We start from the raw sequence: 25,427 nt of genomic DNA on the forward strand, positions 1-25,427 counted from the left end.
TGCGGCGAAAGTGAATGAACTAGAGCTACAGCTATCAAACACAAATATCACACCAAAAAAGAAAAATTGCTGATGTTATTTATATGAAATTTAGCAGCATGCAAATTATATATTGTTTAAAGGTAATAAGGATAATACCATATTCAGGATAGAGGTTAACTCTGAGGCATGACATATGGGTATGCAAAATATTTGGCTGTTTGAAAAATGTTTCTTTTTTCTTAAACTATGAAGTGGGTATACTAGTGCTCACTGTATTTTGAGAAGTTCTTAGGTATATCTGAAATATAAAAAATTTCAAAAATATGTTAAATAGAATCAAAGTAAAAAAAAATATATGTAATGAAAGGATACCAGAGTTATATATGGAATTATATCCCCCCAAAATTCATATGTTGAAGCCCTAATGCTCACTATGACTGTACGTGGAATTAGGGCCTTTAATAAATGAGAACTTAAGAGCAGAGCTCTAATCTAAGAAGACTAGAATCCTTCTAAGAACAAAAAAGGTAACAGCAGTGAGAGTGCATGCAGAAAAGGCCATGTGAGGACACAGAAAGTGGCCATCTGAAAGCCATGGAGAGAAGCATCAGGAGAAAGAAACCACACATGCCAACATTTTGATCTTGGATTTCCAGCCTCTAGAATTGTGTTTAAAAAAAAAATCTGGGATGCCTGGGTGGTTCAGCGATTAAGCGCCTGCCTTCGGCCCAGGGCGTGATCCTGGAGTCCTGGGATCAGGTCCCACGTCCATCTCCCTGCATGGAGCCTGCTTCTCTCTCTACCTATGTCTCTGCCTCTCTCTCTCTGTGTCTCTCATGAATAAATAAATAAAATCTCTAAAAAAATTGTTGTTTTAGCTACTTGGTCTCTTGTATTTTGTCATAGCAGCCCTAGCAAACTAATACAAATGTAGTTTATTTCTTATTACCCATAGTCATTACCCCTGAAATTCTGGTATTTCTCAGCCTTTTTTTTTTATATATATATATTTTATTTATTTATTCATGACAGACACAGAGAGAGAGAGAGAGAGAGAGAGAGAGACAGAGAGAGATGCAGAGGGAGAAGCAGGCTCCATGCTGGGAGCCCAACGTGGGACTCCATCCCAGGTCTCCAGGATCAGCCCTGGCCCAAAGGCAGGCGCTAAACCAATGAGCCACCCAGGGATCCCCATCTCTGCCTTTTCAGTGTATTTCCTTTCACCATGATCATTGGTGTAACTCCCTAATCGTAAAATTTAATGATCCTTTAAATTCGTTTCTATACTTCAGTGTATTTCTGAAGAAATTACTATTACCTCTTCTTTTATATTGTTGCTTTTAATTTTTTTGTCTTGTTTTGAATTGCCATGGTTCTCCTCTAAAAACCTATATTATTTGTCCTTTCCCTCCATATTTGTTCCCCAACCTGAGATAACTTCTCCCAAGCCTATGTCTTGTCTCTCTTATATCTCTCACTTTCCTCCATGGAACAGCATCCAAATAACTCCCTCAACCATATCTGAGAGGCTTTTTTCTTACTTCCCAAGGACAGAAACTAACTTAGTTGCCTACTACTAGAAGGTCATTTTATGATGCTCTGACATATATTGTCCCCTACTATGTACATCTATTCCATGAATACTGTGATATTAGTCACTGCTGTTACAGTAGCAATGCCTGACACATTATGAACAATGCAGAGTTTTCTTTTCTTTTTTTAAGAAAGGAAGAATTATATCAATTAATGAGAGGACAGAGAGGATCTTAGAGTTAAGCACGCATGGAAATGTGTTTAAACCCTTATCCTTCTGAATGTATACTTTTGCTATTGATTCTCAATCCCTGTTCCAGCTCCATATTCCATTAACACCTCTAAAAACATACTTCTAAAAGCTGATTTCATCATTTTATCCTCATAGCTGTTTTTCCATTTTCTTTACCATCTCTCATATTTCCACTGCCATCTTCTGAGTCACTCAAGCATGAAAACTTTGTATTGCTTCTAATTCTCTTTCCTCTTTCTTGCTGTCCAACTCTTTATATTCATTGCCATCTTCTTCCTGTTGATATTATTTCTTGTAAGGCTATTGAAATTATATTTTAACTGGATCTTTTCTTTCTAGTCCCCCTCCTCTAGTAGCTTAAATAGTAATCTTTGTACAGTCTTACCAAGGCCCTGATGTAAAATTTCTCTTTCAGATCGAATACATTTCCAGTGCCCCAGGCAAAATTTCTTTTAAGGCCCTACCACAGTTGTGTTGTTTTTGTTTTTGTTTTTGTTTCGGATTTTAATTCCAGTAGTTAAGATATAGGGTTATGTTAGTTTCAGGTGTATAATATAGCGCTTCAATAGACTGTGTTGGGAAAACCAGACAACCTACCAGTTTCTTGACTGTCTCACCAATTCATTGTAATCCTACACATTCACTTTCATACCAGTTCCTGCTTTGTCTCCCTATGACTTTTCCATTTGTGAGTGCCATTTATGTCCTGGTTAAAAAGATGTCCTTGATTTATTATTTATTATAAAACATAGCTTAATTTATTTCTTCAGGTCCTGCTTATTAACATATTTTTGGCTTATTCCCAACCACATATGTGTAACATCTCTTCAATCATTGAGGGCTTCTTCCAGCTTCTTTATCCACTTTACTCAAAAACTGATTTTGGATTTTCTTACATGTGGCCAGCAATACCAGGTACTTCCCAGAACAAATATAATAAACTTTTAATATTTTCTCCCACTTTTCCCTCTTATGTACATGATCTCCTAACTTTTTATAACATGAAACATGCATAAAATTGTGTTATATGAACTAATATCATAAATGAAGGTAGATGCTGCAGAGATAACAAGCTGAGGGCTCCTGCTGTTCAGGCAAATTAGATGCATATTGGGGCACATGAGTAGTTCATTCAAGACACACACATCAGTTTTATATCTCACTAATTGGGAAGATTCTCCTTATATAATATTTGGTAATTGAATACTATACATAATAATTTAAGAAAGAAGCCACAGAATATTTATATTTTGACATTTTAAATATTTGTGACACCTGTGCCAGAATTATCACTATTCACCAGCATTAGTTTGTCCTCAGCTCTTGAGTACAGGAATGATACCACTATCTACCCACTCAATTCATTGTCAGGAGGATTGTTCCCACATACCATTTTGCCTCCATTTTAAGATGCCAATGATTAGGACATTCCATCTCTTTAATGATAGCACATTGATGAAATATAAAGAAACATTAAGTGCATTTATTGATTGATACTTCTCAATATCAGAAATGTTTAAATGAGTGTGTCTATTTGACAATCAAGGAAATACAGTGTTTATCCATTTATCTAAAGGAGAAAATATTATATACTTCTTTATTTGCAGGTGACTTCTGGTGGGCAGAAGCTTTTAATTCTCTTCTTAAATGACAAACACGAAGGGGTCCATGTCTATTTAACTGTCTCTGTGTATTGGCTTCTGGAGCATTTGGTGTGTTTCATAATTCTTGGAGCTATGCGAAAACTAAAGCAGGTCTCCAAGTGGCTGTTAAGAACCATGTATGAACTACCGGAGGATACAGGACAGAGTAGATAAGATTCCTTCCCAGTCATACATGTGATTGTCCCTCCTTCACATTTGTGATTTCCATTTAAGAATGGTAGGTACATATGTATGTGCATGTACTAGCACTGGTGCTCTGTTGTGAAAGCTAGGTTCATTATACATACATTATCAAATACAATTTTAACATTCTCAATACTATTAGTAGCAAAATATTGATTTTTAAGTTTCTCCCTTACCCAAGGGCTTGCTAGGGTTGCGTCACTGAGAATTCCAGATGGAGAACTACTTTCTGGCTCACACATGGAAGCCCGCCAAAGGGGGAGAGGCTGTGGTTTAAATTAATCTTCAGCTGGGGGTGGGGAAGACTTCACCACAGTCCCCTGGAGGATTTGGAAAGCATATTTACACCTCCTGCTTTGCCAACAGTGAGAGCAAAACAAATCATTGTTCTGTACAGATAGCATGATGGAAGCATATTTAACTGAGGGGAAGTTAAAAACAACAATTGCTCAGCTTGCCTCAGAGCAAGGCATTTCAAGAAGGTATTCCATTTTTTTCTGTCTCTTAAATTTTTCAAAGATAGAAGAATATTCTCCACTTTATTCTTTACCTCTCCCATTCTAAGTCAAGTGATATACTCAGCTCAGAAAGAGATCTTTCTGAATACCTTTTTCCTAGTCTTTCCAAATGAGTTAAAATCTAGAATCTGTAATTCCATCACAAATATATCATTGACATATTGTAATTGTCAAAGGGGTGAATACTTGATAATGGCTTCATGAATCTGGCTCTTAACCCAGGGTTAACAAAGGCAGTACTTAGGTTCATGAAGATGTTATTGAGAAGAGTCATAATTACCCATCCCTCTTCCAACCTTGTTTTGTTCATTCAGTTCCTTGGTATGGGAGGTTAAGAAATGTGTTGAGATTTCGGGAAGATGTTTCATGCATTTTATCTGATCTTTACCCTATTTGTACCGGTTTAAGTATATTTAACACTCATTGCAAATTTGCTAGCCTGGACCCTGAATTCTTCAGAAAGCCAATCCATATGGAAGTTTTGTGAATTCCAACTCCTGTAAAACATCTTTGAGATTGCTACACTTGTGAACACAACATTATACTCAATTATGTGTAAGAGAAAACCTATATACTCCAATTATGCAAAGTTCCCTTTTGTTCAAATTATGTCATAAAACTATGCCAATATATGTTTCTGATAGAACCATTTGGTCTTTCAAATGAAGGAGCCATTAGTGACCTCACAATAAGAAACTTGGTTCTCTTAAATTGTCCAAGGTTAGTAGCAGATCAATATGGTTCAGCTTACTAGACTTCTGTTCAAGCACTTTGCCTATGTTAGCTTTGATTTGAAATACATTTAACGCATCCCAGGTGTCTCAATTATAATTTATTAGTTTTGAAAAGCATTCATCCCCAAGTAGTGAAAACTTAATATACTCAAAATATACCAGTAACCAGAATCAATTCTGGATGACAGCAAATTAACAAAACAATTCAAAACTGGACTTTGGCAAATTCTTTGGAGCAATTAGTGATAATCAACTCATGAAGTGACAGAGAAGCTACCACATGCTGTTAAGAAAAAAAATCACCATCTTGTGGAAGCATACATTCATACCAAACATTTAGGAAAATCCATTCCCTTATAATCACAGACATTGTATAGCATGCTCTTCCACTCTTGTGTGCACTTGTGTATTATAACTCTCTGTAGCATATTTTCTCATTAAATGGTTTAATCTCTAGGTTTTTTTTTTTTTTTTTAAAGATTTATTTATTTATGAGAGAGAGAGAGAGAGAGAGAGAGAGAGAGAGAGAGGCGCAGGAGGAGGGAGAAGCAGGCTCCATGCCAGGAGCCCGACGTGGGACTCGATCCCAGGACTCCAGGATCACACCCTGGGCCAAAGGCAGGCGCTAAACCGCTGAGCCACCCAGAGATCCCCCAATCTCTAGGTTTATTTAATCTATAGGCTCATAAAATTGTTGTAGTCTACAAAATATAACTCAAATTAGAGGAAATGTCCAACATTTTACTAGATAATCAGACATCTCCAATAGTGCTAGTTATTTATCCGTAAAGAAAAATGTACATTAAACATTACAGGAAAAATATTAAAAATGAATTACCCTGGGCCTCAAATCACTCCTTTTTAGTAATTATTCAAAAAGTGAAATCTGGGATCCCTGGGTGGCGCAGCGGTTTGGCGCCTGCCTTTGGCCCGGGGCGCGATCCTGGAGATCCAGGATCGAATCCCACATCGGGCTCCCTGCATGGAGCCTGCTTCTCCCTCTGGCTGTGTCTCTGCCTCTCTCTCTCTCTCTCTCTCTGTGGGACTATCATAAATAAATAAAAATTAAAAAAAAATAAAATAAAAAAAACAAAAAGTGAAATCTTTTTGGAAATATATTTATCATTTAGACTGTCACTAGGATTAGATTATATTTAAGGTTGAAGAGTAATCCATTTCAAATAACCCTGAAAAGGTTAAAAATACAGCTTCAAAAACCTATTTCACCACCTGATACTAGGTTCATAGTTTCTCAGAAAGTAAAGGATCCTGTAGCCATTCAGACAGCAACTGAGTCTTGAGTGTTGAACACACTCAGAATTCCATGTGGTATGGGGGAAGCTTGATATAAATAAATGTATAAGAAAATATATTTATCTCTCAGATGTAACAGTAAAAAGAAAGTAATCATGTGCAGAGTCAAATTATACTGAAATTATACACAGGGTAGAGAATGTGGAGACAGTGAATAGGTTGTAGGCATGTCAAAAAGAATTCAAGAAAAGGAAGTGTAATTGAATATTTCAAGGACCGAATCCAGAAGAGTGCTGAAGAGATCCCAGGAAATTAGGGCTTCCAACTTCTCTGGAGTCACAGGATCTTGAGTGACAGTTTACCTTTGTCCGTCTTTGGCATTGTTTCTTTCTCTTTTTTTCTTCAACCTACAGAAGGCTTAAATATAGTTCTGTGTGTGTATCTTCATATTCAACAACAGCTAATTGATAGAATTTCTTTGTGTCTCAATTCCAAACTCCTAAGACAATTTGATCAACTTGGTTTGGTTCTGGTGATTACCCATGATTAGACTTGGAAACTTTGTGTGTGTGTGTGTGTGTGTGTGTGTATGTAGGAAAACCTATCTATGAAATTTGCTCATGGGTAGGTAAGAAGAAGTCCCTTGAGACAACATTGGCATTTCTAACATACTCTGATATATTCCCATTCATGTATTATTTGAGCACTTCCATGGGAAAAAAAACAAAAAACAAAACCTATGTTAATTTGACACACATAGAGATTTAACCATACACAGTTCTTGTATCTAAGGAGCTCAAACTAGAGTGGAGGAGATAGAAGAAAACAAATCACTAATTTCAAGGGATATATAGAATACTAATGGCTCTGATACATTAGATACATCAACTCTGGTCTTCTCGTGTATCTCCTCCCAAGAGGGTGAGGAATCTACAGGGCCCAGATGTTACAGAGTTCTCTCTGGATATCCTGGCATAGAATTAGCTTTCCAAATGGCAGAGGACCTGTGTGAGCTTCATCTACATGATTGTTTTCTAGAAGACTGTCCTATATTGTACATTCTCCCTCTTCCTGATGGATAGGTGAAAGGATATATGACTCAAATTGGAAGAAACATCTCCATAAGTCCCCTGGGAAGGAAAGGGACAGGATAGAGATAGGGTAAAGAACTAGAGAACATGGAATTTAAGCAGGGTACCTCCCTTTGTACTCTTGTCCTGGATAACAAATGTTTGGGGCAAATCTAAATACTTACTAAAGGACTATTAGAGATATTTTCTGGGTGTTATGGGAGTACAGAAGAGAGTCACTATAGTTAAAGCTGATGAAGATATATTTGGAAAGAAGGATGACATTATATTTGAATTGTAAAAGACTTAATAGTTACGTGAGCAGTGATGAAGTTCTTAGAAACTACAATGTATGAAAAGGCAGGAAAATACATATTTATCTATATGGTATGATATTCATAAGGACCTACAGAAAGACTTTATGCATGACACAGCACTTGGTACATGGATACTAAGGATCTTCAACTTCCTTTGGTACCAGCAGTGACCTAAGACATTCCCCTTTCTTCCCATCCATGGCCTCACAAGTTTTCTAACACTCCTCATTTGAAAGTTAAAAATACTCAACAATTCACTGAGCCTTTCCTCTGGAGATAGGCTGGCTATTTCATTTAACATAAGTGTAAATGTAAGAGTATCTCTAAGGAGTGAGTAGTCTGCATGTTCTCCATTCAATAAAATGGAGTTCAATTAATGAAGATTTAAATATTAGGGGTGTATAGTTGAAGGTGGTAGGTGGGTTACACACATGATCTTCCATTCCCCCTTGAAATACCAATAAACTTTTAACAAAGGAATTTATAAAATAGACTTAAGCCAAAAAAGACAAAGATTATAGAATAATGCAATGTTAGGAAAAGTGGGAACTGGATATATACATGGTGTGACGGTTAATTATATGTATCAGCTTGACCAGGCCATGTGATGCTCAGATATCTGATGAATCATTATTTCTGAATGTGTCCGTGAAGATTTGTCTAGAATAAATTAGCACTAGAATTAGTGAACTAAGTAAAACAGACTGTGTCATCCAGTGTGTTGAGGACCTCAACAAAAAGGTGAAGGAAAGGAGAATTCTGTCTGGTTGCTTGAGCTGGAACACTGGTCTTCTGCTGTTGGGCTAGGACTTACACCATCTGCATTACGGTTCTCAGGCCTTTGAACTCATACTAGAATTATACCACCAGCTTCCCTGGATTTCCAGCTTGCAGATGGCGGATCATGGGACTTCTGGGCCTCTGTAATTGTATGAGCCAATTCCTCATAATTAGTCAATCAGTCTTTCTGTTTCTGTTTCTCAGGAGAATTCTGACTATGCACATGAAAAAGGCCTTTAGAAACCTAAGATAGTTTCTACCTGGCAATGAGCAAAAATCTATTATACTGTGGAACACTCAAAAGTGATATCAAGTGCCTTTTGAAGTAGGGGAAAATGTGAAATCAAAATAAAAGAGATTGTTGAAAGTTCAATATTTATACCTGGACCTCCTTTATCTGTTGTGAGGCAGTACTCAGCTGTCAATAGTATTTACATATTCATGAGTTGTGTACAGAGAACATTGATGTAACCTAAATGACCATCACAATATAATTATATTGGGAGAATGAGAGTTTAGTGTGTTTGAGTGTGGAGGAGGGGTGGAGACAGGGAGGAGGCAGTGTACAAAGGACATCTACATCCTCACCTTCCATGGAGGGATGTCAACAGAAAAAAGCCTAGAAATCAACAATTTAGAAACTAATAAAAATTTTTATTTAGATATAGAGAGATATATCAAAAGAATAAATTGCAAGATATGAAAGTGATTGCCTCTTGAATTGGTAAATTGAAGGGATTAAGATACTGCTAATTTTTCCCATAAATCCAATATTATTATTTGAGCCTTTAAAAGACTACATGCAATTATTAGTTTGAAATACAAGCTAAATCAAAAGAAACAGCATCAAGTTCCATAAATTTGACATTCTCCCAGAAGAGTACTTGAAATGCTGATATTCCATATTATTTTTTAATTATAAACTTGTATCCTTAATAATCAACTGAAGTAAAGGTACATTTTTGCCCATATTTGAAACTTCCTGTTTCTTCACCTATAAAATATAATTGTATGTAGTCATTCTTTGCATGAACGTTCTAAGAATATTTGACATACCACACAATATAATCTATTTAGATCAACTGTAAGTAATTTAAATTTTATATATCATTTGATCAATGTTGAGAGGAGAACTAAATGAGACCCTTGGAAGTTAATGACTTGCCTGAGGAATTTCTATTGGCAAATAATCATAATGATAGAGAAAGTCTTTTAGTACTGTCATATGCCTAAAAGAGGCATCCAATTCATGTTTTTTTTAAATTCTTTTATTCACACCAAATAAAAATAGGGGCTTACTTAAATTTTAATTCAGATTGCTTTCATGGAAAGTTGAAGCAATATCTCTGTAGAATATCTTGGAATATTTCATAAATATATCCTACTGCATGATAGTTCCATTAATCTAATTTGAAAGTATCAACACGATAGTTCCATTAATCTAATTTGAAAGTATCAACATGAAAAAATCTTCTGATTCACAGAATATTTTTAAAAATATATCTCTAATGTTTTGTTTTGTTTTGACATGTCCTTTTATATTATTCTGTCAGCACTTAGTCTAGATGACTACAGTCAGCAGAGCCAACTAGCCAAGGATCATCCTTGATTTTCTTACATACATGCTACAGAACATTTTATCATCAGCTCCAGAAAATGTTATTTATCAAGGCCCCTCAGGCAAAGCCTCCCTAGGGTAGAGTGAGGCCCAGAGTCAACTTTAAGAGTACAGGCGAAATTGTAGTTGAAATAAATACTAAGGAGAGATTCAAGGGAATAAATAAATTACAAAATGGCTTATGCATAAAATTAGGGAATATAAAGGATCCAAGGGTTCCTTTGTGTACCTTGGATCTTTTTATTTTTTAATTCATTGCAGGAAGAGAGGGAAATTCTAGTATCTCTAAGCCCTTTACTCTCTCCTATATGTATCGGTTATTGGCAAGAATGGTTAACTCAACTACATAATTTCTTCTTGACCAAGTGTCAGCTTACTGTAAATCTTTCGCATCTTTATCAGATGATTCACTTAAGATTTTTTGGTAATAAATATTAAGTAAACAATACTTATTGCAAGTAATAAATACTAGCTTAGATCAAAGTCTCCTTTCTGTAAAGGATCAGATGATAAATATTTTCAGCTTTGCAGACCATACAATTTTGACAACTACTTCACTCTTCCATTATAGCATGAAAGCAGCCAGAATTGATACACAAATAAATGGGCATGGCTGTGTTTCAACAAACCTTTATCTATAAAACGTGGCAAATAGAATTTGGCTCATGAGCAATCAAATGCGAACCCCCAGATTAGGTGCTATTATAACCAAGAAATCAAGGGACTAAATATTGCCATAAATATCATATCCACTACTCAAGAAGTCCCATAGAAGAATACATAATAGTAGTAGTATAAAAAGAATCAAATACCCCATAAGTATTTGATTTTTAGGAGGGTAAACCTTGGGCAACATCCAATGCAAAGCCATGGATCTGTCCGGTTGAATCACATGAATAAGCCTATAGGCCAAAACGAGTTCCTTTTCTGTCTACACTGAAAGAGAATCTGACTCTTTGGATATTATCAATTTCCTCTGAGTCACATGCCACAATAAATAGAAACAGTGGCAATTGTGCCAAGATAAAGAATGTTGGCATGACTCCTGAAGACAGGTGGTCACCCACTAAGCCACCATACTGAATGGAATGGGTATGGATGAACTAAGGCAGCTCTAACTACCAGTGACTACCACTGTAGTGGTACTGGTAGCACTGTAGTACTGGTAGTATACTGGCTACCAGTACACTAGCCAGTGTACTTTACTGAGACAGCTAGATCCCCAGAGGGAAGTATAAAAGAGATCATCCAGAAATTAGTTTCAATTTGTTTTTCAGGCAATGGTGAACACAATTAGTAGTGGACATAGAATGACCATTTTTTGCTGATTATTCACAGGATTAGTTCTCTTTCCCTATAGTGGGAGCCAAGAAGTAGAATAAAAAGAACTGAAACTCTTGAGATGCTTGGGCGGCTCAGCGGTTGAGCATCTGCTTTCGGCTCAGGGTGTGACTCTCTCCTGGAGTCTCGGGATTGAGTCCCACATTGGGCTCCCTGCATGGAGCCTGCTTCTTCCTCTGCCTATGTCTCTGCCTCTGTCTCTCATGAATAAATAAAATCTTTAAAAAAACAAAAAGAACTGAAATTCCTGAAAGAGAGAGTGAATGAGGTAAAAAAAAAAAAAAAAGTAATCTTTGAAAGCAGTTCCTAACAATTGATATAGTGTCTCAATAAATGTTACTTTTATTTTCCCCCTGAAATCTAGCCTTGGCTTTTATACAAATTAGTTGCATATATGGCACATTTATAAACATTTGTAGGGCCCTAGTTTAGGTATCTGAGAGATGGGATAATATTAAACCAACTTTACCTAAAGCCTGCTCCTGATCTCAGCCCTATCTTAAATTCTGCAGAAAAGCCTGGCATAATTTCCTCTTGATTTAGGGAAATCAGCCTAATATACATTTTCACTGCTCCATCTACTACAGTATCATATACCTTTCTTTTATTATCACACAGTTATTACAGTGTTTTATATTCATTTATGTATTTACTTGATTAACTTCTATGTCCTCACTAAATCATAGGTCTATTATGAGAGACCTATAATACCTTCCTTGCTCATTCCCTAGCAGAGGTTTCAGAACTCTCTTCTAGTAGTAATCCCAAGGAATACGCATTCAGATTTTTTTTTAAAAGAAACTATTATTCTATGATTCTCAAGGATCTTCAATATTATTCATTGATATGTTCTTTCATTTTTATATTTATTCATTTTGAAGCCACTTCCATTTTATGACCATGTGTTGTGCTAGGTCCTGGTGAGACAGGCATGGATTGGCGGGAAGGGTCATGACCTCATAGTGCAGAGTCAAGAACAGGAAACAGCACACCTCCATACACACTTATTCTAGTTTTTAAAAAAGTGTTAAGGGATGCCTGGGTGGCTCAGTTGTTTAAGCATCTACCTCTTGGTTTCAGCTCAGGTCAGAATCTCACAGTGATGGGATTGAGCCCCAAGTTGGGCCCCGTGTTCAGTCCAGAGTTTGTTTCAAGGTCTTCTCTCCCTCTCTCTCCTGCTTTCTCTCTCTCTCTCAAATAAAATCTAAGCAAAAAAAAAAAAAAAAAAAAAAAAAAGTGTTGAAAGACAAGCATAGAGTGTTGTGAGCATCTAAAATTAACATATTTGACTTTGGAAGTGATCTCAGTAGGCTTTAAAGGTTTAGGAAGTGGCATTTAAGCTTATACTTGAAGGATGAATGCATAGGTGAAAAGATATTAAATAGATTGCTCACACATGTACACACACATGCTGTCCACAAGGCAGTGTATAGTTATTAATACACATTTAATAACAACTATAGTTACAAAAAAAAACCAGAATATCCAGAAGTGGCCTAAACTTAGACTTGTGCCATGATTTGTTTCAGACCAGGACAGAGTTAAAGTCTGAATGTTATCATAGTAATGAATTTAAAGGGAATCCAGGTTAAGTTGATCTGTCTGTCTCTCCATATATATATACACACATGCACACATTTGCCACATTTACCTTAATTCAGCCATGAAGTCTAATGTGCTGTGAATATTTTTTTCAGATAGTTTTGAATTTTACTGAATTCATGTTCAGGTATTGTTTTTCCCTCCCTATTTTACAGCCCTTATTGTATTAGGACTGATCATCTACATTGTTTTCTTTCTGGATTTTAATAAAGGATAATTTAAGACATAAGTATTCTTTCTCCCCTTTAGTTTATTAGCAAGGATAATTAAAGTAAATGGGGCATAATAAAGAATATTAACTTTCAAGCAAGAGTTACTAAAATGAAAAAAAAAATTAACTGTACTTTGGACTTGTAGAAAAGAAGGCCAGTCTAAATTGCAAACTATTTTAGATGTATATATTTTAGTCATTTTATCTATATTCAATAACAAAAATTGGATGTCAGGACTATATGTTGGAAATTGCTTTAGGAAACAGATAATGACTTATAAGTAGACAGATTGGTAAAATAATTACTTTGAAATACTAAAGAGTGCTTAAGAAGCTATCCAAATAACAGACTATTTAAATCTAGTAATCTATCTACAATTCTTTTACTATTGATGCTTTACATGGAGAAATTTTTCTTCATAATTAGTAAAAAGGCCAGAGTCAGTAAGACATTTATTTAATCATCTGAAATTATCAAGTAATGAGGTTTTTCTCTTTGTATTTTTATCTTTATGTTATAAATCTTTGCTATTCCTCTAGAAGTATCACCATCTCTAGTATGTTCAAAAATAAAAATGAGCAATTTTAATGCATGCACAACTTCCATTAAATCTAATAATAAAAAAAACAATGGTTAGCAAGTTTTTTGTTTTGTTTAACTCTGCTTCAAACATGGAGATTATTTAATTACAAAAACAGTCAGATGATTTCTTTTTTCCTTTGAAACAAGTGGTGAGTCATTGAATGGGAAATGCAATTTTACACTTATTTTAAGGGAGCCTTTTGTGAGTTTTAAAAACAAACCTTGGGGAAAGGAAGAAACCCTTGGGTGCTGAGCTGTCAATCCAGAGATAATAACACATGCTTTTGGAATACTGCTGGCTCAGAGATGTTATAATATGTCAGAAGTAGACACTCCCACTCATTCTGATAGTTTTATTGCTTCTGGCATGTTATGATTAGAGATGTGTGTGGCTTTAAAACTGAAAAGATTGAATTGCTTAACACGCTATGTATTGGAAAGCCTGGGCCAAATGGAAGCTTAATCAGCATTTTTCTTCCTTCTAAATGTAAATGGTATGATGCAGTGTCCTGTAAATGATGCTGTTTATCATATACTGTCAGATGATGCTGCTGAAAGATGCATTTCCATTTGTTTCCTTACTTGAGTTTGATTTGTAAAATCAGATTTAAACAGTGGATGAAATCGAATCTAAATTTCAAGGACAGACAACCTAATAATATTTAGCATAACTGGGACTAAGTCTAGAAATAATTGTTCCAACTCCAGCTTTTAGGATTTGAAAGAACGTGTCTTTATTTTTACTTTTAAAATAATTAACCAACATGTAATGAATTTTGTGGTAATTATAGTCATTAGCAATGGAAACTTAATCTCAGCCCAAGTATTCATATGCACACTACAATTCGTATACTGAGCTACAAAAAAGACTTTTTTTTAACACATCTATAGCACCAAAAACAATTTTTAAAAAAGATTATTTATTTATTTATTTATTTATTTATTTATTTATTTATTTATTTATTCATGAGAGACACAGAGGCAGAGACATAGGCAGAAGGGAAGCCCAATGTGGGCAGGATTTGATCCCAGGACCCTGGGATCCCAACCTGAGCTGAAGGCAGATGCTCAACTGCTGAACCACAGCAGTGGAGATGGCAGCTATTGAAAAAAAAAAAAAGTGGGTATAATTAACTGGGCAAGATCTTGGAGGGAAGGCTAGAAACAATAAAGTCCAATGAAAAACTTATCAGGAATGGAAAGAAGGAAAAATTACCTTTTCCTTGACAAAAGCAAGCATTAGGTATAGATTACTGTCATTATAATCTAAAATTCATAGAAACATTACTGAGAGAGAAACAAATTACTTTCTTTTAAAATGCTCATAGGCTGCTGAAATTCTTTTCTAGCTACATAATTAAACTACGTTTATAACAATGGACATAGGCTATGGCTATGCTGAGACCTTATATATGTTCTTCCAAATATAGTGATAATTTGTGACTGCAAGAGGAATCCATATAAACAGAGATTTCATTAGCTGCTAATGAGAATTTATGTCCACACATCCCATGTGACTTCTAAGTATATGACAACATTAATACAAATGGGAGTGTGGGGAAAATTTACAGTATGTTGATATCATTTTATATCATCCAATGTAGCAATAACAGAGCTAGGAAGCTGAATCTGGCACTTAGGTATTTAATGAAAATCTTTTGCTTCAAGAAAATTTGGGAAAAACTCTCCCAAATATTACATGTTTTCAAGTGACTGCCTTGGAAAATGGTTAGACATAGCTATAAGAACACAAACCTTGTAATATTATGAAAACAAAACTAAATTCACATGAATGCCAGAATTTCAACATCAGAATAGTCTGTGTAAACATTAGCCACTTTATTAATGGCTTCTGTACAGATGTATTGCCCCTATTTTTCCTTATTTTGCTTTTGTTTTACTTTATTGCATGCATTTTGTTGCCTAAGCTCATTTTAGAAACCAGTCAAATATATAAATAATGTGTTAATATCAGAGTTTTGCATTCAATTTATGAATGCACAATGATTCACTATTCATTCTAATGAAAATAAAGATTTGGATTTTTCCAAGAATATGAATAATGCTGCTAAGAATATTTTCTCCATACATCATGCATGTGTACATATACTTAATTTGGTATACATGATATCCACATCACTAGAGATTTCTACACTGCTTTCAGAAGTCACCTACATAGTATGAGTATCCCTAATATTCCCAGGTCAAGCATTATGGTCAGGAAGGTCCTTTGACACAGAAAATTGGGCATTCTTGCCACCAAAACAAAAATTTTCTTTCTCCAATACCTCAGAACATATTGAGCAATAATGTCCTAAAAGGTCAAACTTTTCAAATCTCTATCACTGAATTCCTTCTTCAGGTTAGAGTAATAAAACTAGTCAGTGCTAGCGAGAAATGCCAACTGGAAACCAGTAAATCTACTACCCTTGGAAGAGTGATACCTGTTCAAACAGAATAAATTGCCTGAGGAGCATAAGGAAACAGGAGAAACCATCCAAGAACTGCACCGAGCAGATACTGTGCACCCTGTCCATAGTGCTTGTAACAACCTGGTATAGTCAGTAAAAAAGCCAAATCGCTCACGGAGATGACTGTGGGCTACTGATAACTGAACAAGGTAGTGCCTCCTGTTGGTATTGCCACCATCTTAGATTCCTTGGCCACGGTCCTAGGAGTGTACTATGCCATAGTAGACTTAGCAACAACAACAACAACAAACATTTTCAGTATACTTCTGGTCACTGAGTCGTAAGATCAGTTTGCCTGCAAGTGGAACGGGCAACAATGGATCTTTCAAGTGCTTCCCCAAGTTCCACAGTCCCATAATGTATCATGGGATGGTAGCCTGAGATCTGTTCTCTTTCCCCACATCAATAAAATGTGGGCCCTTTACACTGACCATATAATGTTGACATGTAAAAACTTGTCTCTGCTGCAGGACGCTATGAAGACTTTGCTGGAACATCTGGGAGTGAGAGGATGAGTGAACTCAGAAAATTCAAGGTCCAGACATCGCCAAATTTTTTGAAGTCATATGGTAAGGTAAAGCATGCATTGCACCAGAGACTATTATCAACAAGGTGCAGGCTTATCCACCCCCGAAGAATGTGAAAGAGGTGGAAGCTTTTGTAGGAATTTGGAGGTTTTGGAAGACTTTTATTCCCCACCTGGCATAGTGCCTCTGTCCCTTGTACCACGTGGTAAAGAAGAGACTATAGAGGATCAGAACAACGAGCTGCCTTTGAGAAGGCAAAAATACTAGTGAAGCAGATTATTAAAGCTCCGGGCATCACCCAAGCAGGGCTACCACTTGCATTAGATGTATCTGTGATCCTAGAAGGTATGGGTTGCGCACTGTGGCAGAGACAATAGAAGGAGAGCGTACCCTTAGGATTTTGGTCCCAACTCCAGAAGGGGGCAAGAACTCAATATACCCCCTTGGAACAACAGCTCCTTACAATATGGAGCCTCTCAAAAAGGAACAGCATATCATGGTAAGAACTTATCTTGCTAGTAAAGGGGTCTATTGAGAATATATTCCATTGATCTACCTCTGCCAGGGCTCAAAACTCCCACTTTGACTAAATGGCAAACCTATTTGCAGCTGAGAAGTTCCTTGTCCACCAATCATTGGTAGAAATGTAGACACTAGCAGGCCCTGGAGAATATGTAGATTCTCCAAATGTCCCCACTCCTATTCCTGTGGTGGCCTTTGTGGCCTGTAGAGAAGGAATGGGGAAAATTCCTGCTAATGCCTGGTATACCAATGGGCCTAGTCAGGGCAGCCAGCCCACTTGACTATAGTCCCTATTCAGCCCAACACTGAAACCTTTGGATGAAAACAGCCGGTGGGCTGTACTCAAGAGCAGTTTGGCTGGTGAGCACTCATAATAAGCCCTGGCTGTTAACCCTTTGCATGGACAGGCTGTTCTAAATACTTTGCACTAAACAGGCTGTTTCCATCCCTATGGTTTGGAAAATGGGAAGCTGAGTTGTGAATGATCATGAGTAAGCCCTTTAGGGGTCAGGATATGTAGAAAAATAGTTGAGTTCACTTGAAAGACCCTGAAGTTGTCCTCACTGTCTTCCATATCCTGGCTCATAAAGTACCAACACTCCCTGGAAATCAGGAAGCTGATACCCTAGGTCAGACACCGGTCCTAGCAACTGCCCTTTCAGTAGATACAGCAGATTGGGTGCATAGAAGGAGTGACCAGTATAGTGCCTGATAGGGATGGCATATTGTCAAGGATGCCAGATTGTCCTTAAAACGTAGTGACTTGGTTAATGCTGTAAAAGCATGACTTGTGTATTCTAAACAATGCCCAAGGTAGGACTGCCAAAGGAGTCTGAGGCCATCCACGAGGAGGGATTGGCAAATTGATTGTATTAGCACTCACCTTCCTTCTGAGTATGCCTTGGTTTGTATGGATACGTATCTGACCTAACCCAAACTTCCCCTGTTGCCACACAAACCAGGCTACCACTATTAGGGGATTAGAGGAGCTGAGTACCAAATGCAGATAGCCTTGTTGAATAGACAGTGGTGGGGATCACATTTCAAAGGTTATGATATGCAAGAGTGGGCAAAAGAACATGACATTGGATGGAGGTGCCATCTCCTCTATGATACACAAGCAGGAAGATTTGTAGAAAGGAAGAATGAAATATCAAAGCATCAGATAAGTAAATCAAATATTACTTGGGTTGGCCAAATATTAATTTATGATATCTTAATGTCATATCCTCTTTATTAGATCACAAAGGACACAAATGAAGAATATTCTGAATGATTTGACCGCAGCCTATGGGAGTTAATAATAAATCAGTGGTTTGGGTCATGAGGCTTTTGGTGGGAAAAAAATATTGGTACTTAATTTGGGGATCGATATCTTAATCTGTATTTTCTCTTGCATGTGCTTATGTCATTGCTGTGGTATTTGCCTACAGTGTAGCTAGATGGTTGCCAAATGAACTACCTACCTACATGCTAACAAGCAAACCTGCTGACCACTCCGTAGGATGCCAAAGGTGAGGGCACATGTAAGCTTGTAGAGCTGGTCAGGAAGGTGGTCAAGAGGATGTGACAGCTGGTTGATCCTCTAGGGGGACCCAGTAATCAAAGGCTCTTTATTCCCTCCCGTGTTTTAGGAATGTATGTTTTGCCCTCTTCCTACATTAGAAAATACTTCAAGTAGCAGACTTGAGAGAGTACTGTGGTATTGAGGGTTGTATGGACTCTGTGCCTGAACCCTGATTAAGGCCTCTAAGCTCTTAAGGTTCTGGCAGGCAGGTACGGAGTGCTACTTACTCCTCTTTGCCACCACCCAGGACAAGCCTGGTTTGTAAATTCTTTGTTGATGCAAAATGAACAAATCTTTTAAAAAATTTTAAAGAGAAAGGAAAGGATTTTGTTTGAGCCCAAGTTAGAACAGCTGACTGGGATAGATCTTCAAGAAGAAAGTGCTCCAGAAAAGGAACATTTGGTGCAGGGTAATATATGTTTTTTACAAACCATCATGCCCGAGGACATTCCAGAAAGTTGATCTTATGTTTTTATATTATGTTTTTAGTGTAAGCAAGGCTTATGACTTTTATGAGAACCAGGGCAGTTTCCTTGTCTTATCATGTGTTCCGGATGTTCCTTTTTTGGGGGGGGTCACCTGGGTAGCACAGTCTGCTAAGCAGCTGATTCTTGGTTTCTGCTCAGGTCACGATTTCATGGGGCCTGAGATGGAGCCCCACATGGCAGTCTGGGCCAGGAGTCCGCCCCTCTCCTCCTGTTGTGTCCTCCCACCAACCGCCCCCTTTCCTCCTTCCCCCCACCCCCCCCCACTTTCACCCCCTTCCTCCCACCCTCCCCAAACAAATTTAAAAAAAAAAATTTTTTTTAAGAATGCTCCTTTTTGGTTAATTATTCTTAACAAGGCAGCTGTCCAGTGTGTGCCCAGGGCAGATGTAGAGCCCACCTTGATAAACATTAAAGTGTAGCTTCCTTAGGATCCCAGAAGCAGGGCCCACAAACATTAAAAGTCGGAAATTTCCTCTTGCTTATTCAAAGTGCCACCTACCAATCTGGAACCGTCTACCCCTTCAGTGTCTCCTTGCCCTCTCGTACAGAGGGGCCAGTTTTGAACTCACTCCGGGGGAAATACCGGAGCTGCAAGCCAACAGACTCCAGGGGGCCAAAGCTGTGCACCGCACCCTTTACTGCGTGGTTCTGCCCTCCTGCTCTAATGCTTAGACACCCTCTAGTCTTGCTTCCAGAATCTTTGCCAGCCTAAGGCGGTCTCCACGAAGACCGCAGCATTCAATGGCTGCTTTGTCAACCTGCAACATTTGGGGCCATCCCAGGTGTGAACCGAAAACCCTTCCCTCATTCCAGCCCCAGAAACAACCACCGCACGACCCCCAGCAGCTGCCCGCCCAGCAAGCGAGTCAGGAAGAACCGTTGCGCGGCGCGGGTGGGCTCCAGAGCCACGCGGGACGTCTCGCGAGAGGTCGCCCAGCGGGAAGTGAGGCCACTTCCGGCTTCTCCCCGCCGCGCCTCTCTCTGAAGACTCTGAGGAGCGGCAGGTGGCGGCGTTCCCCGGGTTCCCACCTAATGGTCTCCGGTGCAAATTGCCTGTTCGCTGAAACTCGAAGGTAAGCCGTGCATGCCCATCCGGAGTTTCAGTTAATATTTTCGTTCACGCTGTTGTTTAAAGGAAGCGTCTGTGCCGCGAGGGTTAATCGCAGCAGGCCTGGAATTAGTCGGAGCTGTGTTGCTGAGGCGAGGTATGTACCAAGACGGTATGGACTCCAGACAAGGCCTGACTTGCGCTGATTAATAGTGTCGCTTTTCAACCGCGGGGCCAAGGTGAGTTTCTTCTGGTTTGCGCAGGCTTGTGAAAATTATTTGATGGACAGCGGGGTGGTGGTTTACGCCTGGCTTGGGTGACCCTCCCCCACCCCGACTCTGCCGGAAGGGCCGGTTACCTCACAGTTCCCTGCGTACGTAGGCCCCTAGTCCGAGGCACTCTGCACCTGTCTCGGGGGGTGATATGTCCACCTGCCCTGCAGGTGGAGGAGGGTAAGAGCTAGCTCGTGGCTGCTGTCTGTGCTGTGAGCCAACCTGGAGATGCAGTTCCTACTTCAGGGCTGCTGCCATTTTGTATTCTTTTCTCGCAATAACCAGTAGATTCTTAAGCTTTGTAATTGCATGTCCTGTGAGAGTGGTTTGAAACTTGTCTGACTGCCACAATGAGTGAAGCCAAGAAAAGCGAAGAAAACAAGCCAAACAAAACAAAAAACAGAAGAAACAGGGAATGTAAGGGGGAGAAGAAAACGAGAAGGCAAGAAACCCATAACTCATATCTTCAAGAAGATAAGAGAAGGTGGGTTTACTGTGTCCAAAAGAATAGACTTGGAGGCTAGGAAGTTTAGAAGATAAAGCAGGGAAAATCTGAAAAGCAGGAAAAAAAGGCAAAAACATGAAAAAGAATGGAGAAAAGATGTCCAGATGTTTAAATATTTTCTAACAGAAGTTCTAGGATATTAGAGAAAAATGAAGTGGCAGAAAATTAAATAATTCATAAGAGTCCCAAGGAAGGAAAAAGCAGTCACCAAGCACCAGCCCAAGGAGTCAAAAGTCTCAGCTAAGGTATACTTTATCATGCAATATTGTAACACCAGAAATAGAAATAAGAAAAGATTTCAGAGAGAAAAAAACCTACTAAAGTACAGGATTCTGTGATTATAGAATTCCAGCAATACAGAGAAAAATCAGATTATTTCTGGAGGACTTTTTAAAAAAATCCTTTACAAAGAGCGATTTAAAACTTACAAATTTAGAAAATCACAAAAATTTCAGAATATATTTATATTTGTACATTATGGTCATAAGTATATGCCCTCAAACATGTATCAATTTTTTTTTTTCATTATAAGGAGCAGGTGTCATTTAGTTGCACGCGTGTGTGTGTGTGTTTGTGTGTGTCGGTGTACAGGAATGCATACGTTTGTGGAATACTTCAGAAATTTTCATGTCATCCTTGTGCAGGGGGCATGCTAAACCTCTCTGTATCATTCCGATTTTAGGATGTGTGCCACTGAAGTGAGTACTACTTTTAATATGAATAGTAATAGCTAAAAAATGGCCATATATATATATATATTTTAATGTTACAAATAATGGCCACATATTCTTCAGTAGTAGAGACAACAAAGTTTCTAAATCACTAACTATCCTGTGCTGGACCTGAAGACACTAGAAAGTAAAATGTTGATATATTGACAATTATTTAAGTGTTAGATGTTCTAGAAAGTATTAAATGTTTTCATTTTTAATGATAGTGGAAATGTACCAATTTGAAACACATGATAGTGACTGAATATTGTTCTTGATAATCATGGGTTTCTGTATAACAGTGAAAATCACTGAAGAACAGTCTTCAAGAGAAGGGGAACTTAAAAAAAGATATTATTGTATCATTTGATTCATTCCTATGTTATGGTCTAGGTATCAGCAAACCAGAAAATTTAGCTTGCACATTTCCAAAAGATATTTTCTAAAGGCATTACTAATATTCTGTTTTTTATTACTTCTCCAAGAAAGTCATCTCTTTCTTCTTCCCCTCTTTTACATTGAATATGTATCTTGATAGCAGGAAATAAAGAAGATAAATATGTTTTCTTGACATCAAAATGAGATTTTCATAAACAATGTGTTTCTATGGCTGTCGTGCTTTTGTGCGTGCCTATGTATGTGTTAACTTCATCAGGTTTTAATCCTTAACTGTACTATCAGAGATTACTGAGCACAGGCTTTCTATTTATAATCTCATAGAAGTGATTTTTGAAAGAGGAATAATCTTTGTTGTGTTATTTACTGCATGCAATACAGCTCAATAAATAAATTGCACGCAGATACAGTTTATTGTATGGAGAATCTGTACAGAGCAAAGATGACTTGCACTTGCCTGTTCAGCACTAATCCCTCATGCTTTTTGTATTTGTGCCAAAGTACTTTTGGTAATATTAATTGAGAGGAGCCATGTGGTGTTTTAAATAGGGTCATGGGAATTTGTCGCATTATACAACTGGGTAACTATACAAAACATCCATCGGTACTGACCACACCATCAAATATTGCATCGTGGCATCAACCCAAGACATTACATTTATCTAATCATTGACTTTACATTTACCTCAATCTATTTCACGACAAGAAATGAAATGCTTGCTGCAAAATTACATTTCCAGCAATTTCTGATAAAGGAAGGAGATGAACTTTGAATGGAGCAATTGTTTTCTAAATGGATTTTTAAGACATGGTGTATTGGGTCTTGAGTTCATTGATTTGTATTGGACCAAGAGACAGGTTGAAAGGGGACAAGGGGACATCTCTCCAGTAGAGAGAGTTGGAAGGAGATTGCTTGTTCCCTGAATCAAAGGTCTCAAGCCAAACTGAAAAACCTGCTCACAGAGCAAATTTCTTTTGATTCTTTAAAATAAAATTTCAAAATCCTATAAGCACGAGGACATCTTATATCTTTTAGGACATTTTAAAGAGAAAAACACATTAGTTCAGTACATGGTTCAAAGGAGTGGAAATGGGATATAGGACCTTTCACCCCGGGTTACCATTTGATGAATGCCACCCAGCTTTAAAGTGATCATAATTCTTTTTATTGTGTTGCACTATAGTAGTTTAAGGAATAGTCATAAGGTTTTCATCAAAGTGGGAACACTTGGATCCCTACATTCCCAATTAAAAGGATTTCTGAACCTCAAAAAAAAAAAAAAAAAAAGCCAGCTAGTTGTTTGTGAGGATACATTTACTTATAATAAACCACGAGGATAAAAGGATAAGTTTTCCCTAGCTAAGTTAGATAAGTATCTAATTTTTATTATGAAGTAGGCAGACATAAAGTCTTTAATTGCCTTAGCCCCAGCTAAAATAACTACAGATACTTTTTTCATTCACTAAATCAAATCTAGTTTTTTAAACGCCACTGCACTATTTGCTTTAGTGTTACCCTGTGGAAATAAATTAAATTAATACAAAAGCTTAATCTGTTTCTTATTACCATTAACTTTTTTTCCTCATCCTTTCAGAAGATAAAAGGTAAATAATAATATACAAATAATATTTTTCCCTGTTCATGATTTTAGAAGTTCTGTTTCTCCACCACTAAGGCAAATGAGTTTGCTTTTGTTTTTAATAAATGCTTCCCATTAGAATTTAATTTAAAAACACATAACACATCCATACTAATTAATGAGTGACATGGAAATCCCAAGCTATTTCAACGAGATACTGAGAGGTTCTTGTGTAGCCAATGGTCAGTTTTACCCCAACCTTGCTTTCAAACTGTTGCTGAGTTCAGGGGATGGTTATGTCCCAAGAATTTCCCATCAAGGGATTTTGCCTTTAAAAAGCATCTGATGGGACTATTCAGGGATTCAGTAGATGCATTCTATTTAAAGAATCAGGTCAAGCACCATTGTGGCCCAGAGAGTTGAATGTTTAAAAAAAAAAAAAAAAGTGCCTAAAAAACAACAACAATGAAAACATCGCAATGTTCTCCTTGTGAGTAAATGCAGGGTTATTAAATGATTTTGAATTCATGATGCTCTGGTTCAAAAAGTGGTTTTTTTCCTCTACATGGTTCTCCCTCCAAAATATAGATAAAGTAGCTAGCTTTAAATTGGAAAGTGCAGGGGCACCTAGGTGGCTCAGTGGGTTAGGCATCGGACTCTTGGTTTCAACTCAGGTCACGATCTCAGGATCCTGTGATTGAATCCTGCCCTAAGCTCCCTACTCAGTGGGGAGTCTGCTTGAGATTCTCTCTCTCCCTCTCCACCTGCCTCTTCCCACGCCATGCTCTCTCTCTCAAATAAAATCTTTGAAATGGAAAATGAATTGTTATTGGCCATTTCAGATTTATAAATAATCCACTCAAAGGCTTATAAATGGATGGTATAAAATCCAATGATTTCAAAGTGAACCTGAGAAGTGGTATTTTAATCGAAACAGGTGAGATGATAGAGTGAAAATGTGTCCAACTTTCTCACTTCTTTGGGGTTCAATATTCAGAACTGTTCTTTCTCTTTTTCTTTCTTTCTTCCATCCTTCTCTCTTCTTTCTCTCGTTCTTTCATGCTCTATTATACTTTTGACTTTTCCATTATTGCTTCATTTTTTGGAGAAGACTAGATGGCATATATCCTAATGGCTGTTAAAATTGAATTTAAGCATACTTACAAACAGATTGATGTCAATAAATTATATTCCTGAAGTGCTTAAGCACATAACAAATCAGTACTGAACAAATTTTAGTTGATGGTGTTGAAAATCATGTTTAGTGGTGGAGTTATAAGTTCAGAGCTGAAATTTTAAAGCTCATACCCTAATTGAAAATGGTGATTTCAATGTGCAGTTCATAATTTTATATTCTTGCATCAAATCTGCATCCCCACAACTATGAAAAAACAAATTTTTAATGGATTATCAGGGATTACATTTCACAATACAGTTATCAAAAATGATAACTAATAATAGATCATATTTATGCATTATGCTTCAATTTCTCCAGTTTTGCCTGAGATTGTACAGAATATGGAAAGAAATATTTTTGTATGTTAGCTACAAATAAATACATGGAAATACTTATTTTTAGCATGTTCCATATATGGAGTCACTTTTGTAGTTGTTTTTGTTTAGAATTTTGTTTTCATTTTATATTAGTTTAGCTCTTAACTGTGGTCACTTTGTCCTTAAGTTATCTATGATTTTTTT

General features: G+C 37.3%; 1 protein-coding gene and 1 non-coding gene across 11 annotated transcripts in view; both read right to left on the reverse strand.

Moving 5' to 3' along the window:
• LOC140639747 (small ribosomal subunit protein eS4, X isoform-like) overlaps nt 1–20,118 on the reverse strand; it is a 34,243-nt gene extending 14,125 nt beyond the window's left edge. For 2 of the 10 annotated variants that reach the window (XM_072838097.1, XM_072838101.1), the window contains exon 1: nt 19,718–20,118. The gene's annotated coding sequence lies outside the window, so the exon portion shown is untranslated. Of the gene's footprint in view, nt 1–12,314; nt 12,452–16,087; nt 16,106–19,309; nt 19,329–19,615 lie in introns of those variants that run through there. The other 8 variants (XM_072838100.1, XM_072838099.1, XM_072838091.1 and 5 more) reach the window with 6 other exon arrangements.
• Nucleotides 20,119–21,642: 1,524 nt separating this feature from the next.
• Nucleotides 21,643–21,749, reverse strand: LOC140640694 (U6 spliceosomal RNA). The gene has a single exon (XR_012037338.1). It is a non-coding gene; the product is annotated as a U6 spliceosomal RNA (small nuclear RNA).
• Between the last annotated feature and the right edge of the window lie 3,678 nt (nt 21,750–25,427).

This window comes from Canis lupus, chromosome 9, assembly GCF_048164855.1.
Source record: "Canis lupus baileyi chromosome 9, mCanLup2.hap1, whole genome shotgun sequence".
Classification (NCBI taxonomy): Eukaryota; Metazoa; Chordata; class Mammalia; order Carnivora; family Canidae; genus Canis; species Canis lupus.